Raw genomic sequence first — 6,283 nt, 5'->3', positions numbered from 1 at the left:
AAGAACATTGCTTTGGAAACTATAAGTGGAATTCAACAACCTTGGGAAGCAATGTATTCAACTGGGAAAATAACGCAATCGACTGATTATAACAGGGTTATAAATTCCAATTCTGGAATTTGGTTTTCTTTCATTGATTTCTTATTTTGATTATCTGTTATTATCTCTTATCTAAATTGATTTTAAATATCTTGTTTGAGATAATATTGTGAGATTGTTGATGTTTGTATCATTGCATGACTAAACTGTTTGATATCTTGTCTTTGATACAACTATGTGCTATACTGATTGTATACTCTGTGATATACTGCATTGTGCATCTAATCTGGTTTTGATATATATGCATAATGACAGAGGGAGTAATACTTTTTTACACATTTTTCTTCACATGCATGCATTTAAGGGGGAGTTATCATTTACATGTGATTAAATGTGATAGGGAAAGCATCATTGCATCTTGAAAATTGCATATACTTTTTTATGCATCTCTGTTTGTATATCAGCATAAATATCTAGAGCATATCTTTTTTGCTAATGCACAAAGGGGGAGAGAATTTATGAAAGCTTTATGAAAGGGGGAGAATGATTATTTGGTCTCGTATTCTGCTTGATATTTTGTTGTTTAATTGTGTTACATGCAGAGTACTTAAACTGTGATATATCTTTTGTTACTCTGTTTTATATTTGATTGTGCAAACATGGTTGGTTATTAATCATGGTTGTGCATCATCAAAAAAGGGGGAGATTGTTGAGATTGTTGAGAACACAATTTCTATATCAATTTAGTTTTTGATGATGACAACACATTGCTTAATAACACGCACATGTTGTTGTTGCATTGCATGTTCTTATGCTGTTTGATTGTTATATCTGTTGAACATGTTTATGTACTGTGTTACATGTTCCTATGTTGATTGATTGATATATCTGTGGAACGTGTCTATGTGCTTTATGTGTTATGTGCAATGCATCTTTACATAAGTTTTACTGCACATGTTTTAAAGCTGAAAACCACAAGCACTTTCATGAACTCATCACTGTGTGACAAAGTTATAGTGCAATGGACTCCATTATAAATAGATTCGACTATGCTAAAATCTTTGTACAGATTTTGAGAATCAGTGCTCTGTGAAATTTTGAGAAGAAAAGAATTTCAAAAATGTTTTGCACGTTGAAGTCGACTATGTGCGCCACACATTTGACTGTATTAGTTGTCTGTTTTGAAATTATGTTATGCTCATGCGCTCCAACGGCTATATTTTCAAAAGTTAGTTGAGCATTGATACTTGGTAAACTGTATTAAATGTGTTTTATTTTTGGTTGACTATATGCTACCAGTTTGACTGATTTGTTATAACTGTCTTAATCTAGTTGACTGAATTAGTAGCATATTCGACTGTGAGACTGTCTGATTAACAAAAATCTATAAATATGTTGAACACGAATTTGTTTAAACACTTTAGATGATCTAAAAATTTCATTTTTGTTTCAGATTGAAATCTCAGTTTTAGAAGCTCCAAGAATTCTCCAAGAAGACGGTGGTGATCTTTCTTGAAAGAGATTCAAAGGGAGATTTTCTACGTACACATTGTTTGATCATATTCTGCACAAAGAAGGTGTTTCTGGTTTGATCACGTTGAGGCTTGGCATCCTTGAAGACTACTGCATTGATTTTGGCTTGGCATCCGTGAAGACTGCTCTTTTGGACCTGTTGATTACAGGGGGATAATTCACTTTGAGGATTTTTCAAAGTGGTGTTTGGCAGATTGCAGAAGAGGAGACATCTTGCTGCAAGTCTTGTTGTTTTTGTTGCCTATAGTTCGGTTAAGGGTTAAAAAGGAGAATTATATTTTTGACGTGGAGGTCTTCTATAAATTCCTTGTTGTAAAAACCGCAACCATTATAGTGCATTTGCTTCCTGGGTTGGAAGGACACTGGATGTAGGCATTGTTGGCCGAACCAATATAAAAACTAGTGTTTGATTTTCTCTATCCTTGCACTTTTACTTTACAGTCGACTTTACATTTAACGCAGTCAACTACGTTTTTTCGCTGCATACTAATTTTCATTACTTGTATTTCAAGAAAGTTTGAAAAGTTTCATACTTCGATTTCAAGATTGCGAAAAGAATTTTTTTTCGATAAAACACCAATTCACCCCCCTTCTTGGTGTAAAAAAGAAGCCTTCTTGTTTTCCAACACGAGGTGGAAGATCATGTATCAAGTCAAAGAAGTTATCTCTGAAGTTTCTTGGACCATTTTAGAACACTAGGAGAATTGGACCATTGGCATATGAAATTACATTACCTCCTCAATTGGCGAACCTGCATAATGTGTTTCATGTCTCCCAGTTCAGGAAGTATGTGGTGAGTCTGAATCATGTGCTTGAAGTGGATGATGTCCAAGTCAGAGAAAAGTTATTGTTGGACGGAAAACCTGTACGGATCTTGGATGTTTAGTCGAAGCAACTAAGAGGAAAAGATATTCGTACAGTGAAAGTCCATAAAATCTGTGAGAGAGTGCTAGTTGAGAGTTCTTGGAGTACATGGAGGCTAGAGTGTGTACAAATTTGTGGAGAAGGATTCAAGACTTGGATAAGAAATCTTCAAGAGGTAAGGGGGAGCTAATCTTGATATGTAAATTTTTGTGTGAGTTGTGTGATAGAATATTTGTTGAATGTAATGAATATATGTTGATTTGATAATGGATTTTCGTGTGAGTATGTTTGTATATATGTATATGAGATCTTGGATGGATTGGTTTCTGAAATGGGATGGGAAAATAGGGGAGTTTTACCTCACCAATCTTTAATTACGAAAATTTGTGTGAGCTAAGGATGATTATGGAAAGAATGGTATGTTTTAAATACATGAATTTGTTTAATGGAAGTTTCTGAATTGTGGTGATAATATTATGTTGTTGTGAATGGAAACAGAGGAGTTTTGGAGTATGAGAAGCACATAAGATGGAATTAGCATTAGATTTTTGTATGAATGCTATGACATGAGTGTTATGAGTTGTTAAGTGTTTTAAATCGTGGAAAATAATGTAAAAAAGAAAGATGTGTTTAGGTATATTATAGTGTACAAAATTTTAATGTATTAGAGTGGTGTTAGGTTAAATTGGATGAGTTTAAATTTATGGTTTCAAAAATGGATAGATATGAGTAAAGCATGAGAATCTGTGGGTATATTTGATGAAGGGAAATTTTGTACTTGGGGATCATATCTTGTATGAGTAGGTTAGATTTATGATGGATTTGAGTTTATAGATGTATGAGAATGATTATTAGAAATATGAGCAGAGTTGTGATTGAGGTAAAAGAATTCATAGTGTTGGATTAAAACCTATGTGCTGGAAAAATTTGGTGTTAGGCTTGAATGTTCTATTTGATCTTGATTTTTTTTATAAGGCAAAGTGTTTAGTAAATGTAAATCTTGAAAAAAGGGGCTTTTGAAATCATTTAATATGTCATAAAGATGAAAACTGATGATTTTATACCACTGTGAACAAGAATTTGTGAAAATAGAAATTGTGTGAGTCTTGTGTGCTGTTTGGATGTGTTTCTAGGTAAAATATGAACAGTTAATCAATTAACCTGCAATGTCAATCGATCAACCAGCAATTGTATGTTGTTTGAATGTGTTTCTGGGTAAATTATGAACAGTTAATCGATTAACCATCATAGTTAATTGATTAACCCTGGACCTGCACACTGATGAATTTGTTTTTGATGGTTTGGGGGTTCTGGATGTCCGTTTTGGACATTCTTTAGGTCGTTTTGGGGGGTTTCTGACCTTTTCGGAGTTGTTGGCGAGGGTTTCCAAGTTTTTTGACTTACTTTCATGTGGGTATTGAAATGCTATAAAGAAAATGTGTTTTATGCAACCCATTTTGAGTTGTTTGATGCATTCATTGGACGTTGAATTGTTGTACGATTTGTGAGATTGCAATTTGATATATATACATGTATGCTCTGTTAATGTGGTAGCTTTCCGTGTGTTCAGTTGGGACCAGAGTAGGAAGGCATTTACCTTGTATTGAAGAATTTCGTTGGTCCAGTTGGGGCCAGAGTAGGAAAAAAAATCATCTTTATGTGGTAGCCTTCCGCGAGTTCAGTTGGAACCAGAGTAGGAATAGATTTACCACTATGTGATAACTTTCCGCAGGTTCAGTTGCGACTAGAGTAGGAAAGAATTTACCTCACTATAATGATTATGATAGGTTTATTGCATGATTAAGTTGTTTGACTCGTAAGTTTGGAATTATGTTATTGTTTAGATTTGCCATGTTGTTTTCTTTAGCTCGTCCTTGCTTGTGTGTGTATATGAATACGATGATTGTATAATGCGTAATGTTATACGAGAGTAGGTTTTATTACATATGATTGGGAGATACTCTGAGCATGCATGAAGAATGAGAGATATGGGTTAGAGATTCGGGAAATGTAAATTTTAATAAGTTATTATTTTATTATCAGTTTGTAACAAATGATGTTCAAATTTTTATAGTGATTGAAATTTTTAAACAGTGTAACTCCTAAATTGGGACGTTACAACAATAACAGGTTAAAGTACATATCAGTGCAGTTTGATAAAATAAAAAATATTTCAATTTAGGTTAGACAATCAAGTTTGGTTCAATGCAGTTTTTAACCGTGCAGTTATTTTGCTCACCCCTTGTTCCCAGAGTTATGAAGCATGGTATTTCTTTTTGTTATTTAAGTAATTTTGAATATGAATTACATTACATAAAAATACAAGTTCTTATTTTTTTTTCACAATTAAAAGTAGGAGTTGATTCAATGAAAAAAAGTTTCATAGAAACATAAACTCAAAAACCATAGAGATGGGTTAGATTCCTAGCGTATTGTATATGAAGCAAAGGTAATTGTGATGTGTGTATAAAGAGACTTGATGGATCAGCACACACTACAAATCTGCTTCTCTTCTATATATGGCTGAATTATGAATACAAGAAAGCATTATAAATGACTTTTAAATTGTGTTTTACAAATTTTTCGAAAACATGATTTAATAATTTTTGAAGGAGTTAGATGGTGCGCAATAGTTATTAAATGTTTATGTGATTAAAAAGTTTTTTTTTTAAATGTTTATAAAGAAAATTAATAACATGCTATTTTTATAAAGCAAAACAATAAAAGGTTAACATACATAAAAACTCAGTTCAATTCATATTAAAATTTATTAGTGCACAGTGTAGTTAGATAAAACAAAAAATAATCCCGTTCAAACAAACTAATTTTTGATTAAGTACAGTTTTTAACTATTCAATTAAGTACACCTCATTTTGTGCATCCCTTGTATAAATACAAATTAAACTTCATATCACTCTGAAATCAGCGGTAAAAATGTATGGGATTTGAGGCTATAATTAAATTTTAAACAAATCATTATAATAAATGTCAAGTATTTATTTTTTGAAATTTAATTATTAGGTATATATTATTTTCAAAAGAAGTAATTATGCTTTAAAACAAGCTGTTAACGAAACTAATATTTCTCATTTAAATAAAAAGAAAATTTTAAATTATTTTGTCAAATATAAAAATTTTTTTGAATGCAAAACTTTTATATATATATATATATATATATATATATATATATATATATATATATATATATGTATGTATGTATGTATGTATGTATATATATATATGTATGTATATATGTATATTTTAAAATTCATACAAAATTTCATGTGGAATTTATAAGTTAAATAAAAATTAAATAAATTTAAAACTATTTGGTAAAAGAAAATATTTTTGTACCAAAAAATTGTATATGTATTATAATTTTAAAATTAATACAAAATCTCATGTGGATTTTTTTTTTTTTTTCAAATTAAATTAGCAGGAAACTTAATTACAAATAAAAATTTCATAAGAAAACTTAACCGCGTTTTCAAAATTCCCAGTAAACTAATTGGCATCTTTCCTGCAAGAAAGTTCACTGGAAATTTTTCTGGAAATTAATTTGGCAGAAAAGTTCCTAAATTCTTAAATAACTCTTTATTCATTGAAAAATAAGAAAACTCCTTTCTTACTAATTTTTATACAAAACTCACAGCCTTGCAAAATGTAAAATTCTAGTACTTCATATTATTAGTCACTCGAAAATAATTTCCCCAACAACCAATCTTGAACTAAAATAAAGGGCCAAAGAATATAAAAAGTACTTCTAAATGGAAGCAAATTCTCCCTTTATGATTCTTTTACTTGTATTGGTATCAATGTATTTCTAAGGTCTTAAAAATGCACAATC

This window comes from Vigna radiata, unplaced genomic scaffold (assembly GCF_000741045.1).
Source record: "Vigna radiata var. radiata cultivar VC1973A unplaced genomic scaffold, Vradiata_ver6 scaffold_147, whole genome shotgun sequence".
Classification (NCBI taxonomy): Eukaryota; Viridiplantae; Streptophyta; class Magnoliopsida; order Fabales; family Fabaceae; genus Vigna; species Vigna radiata.
The sequence above is the reverse complement of the archived record's forward strand: the minus strand, read 5'-3'. Positions refer to the sequence as shown.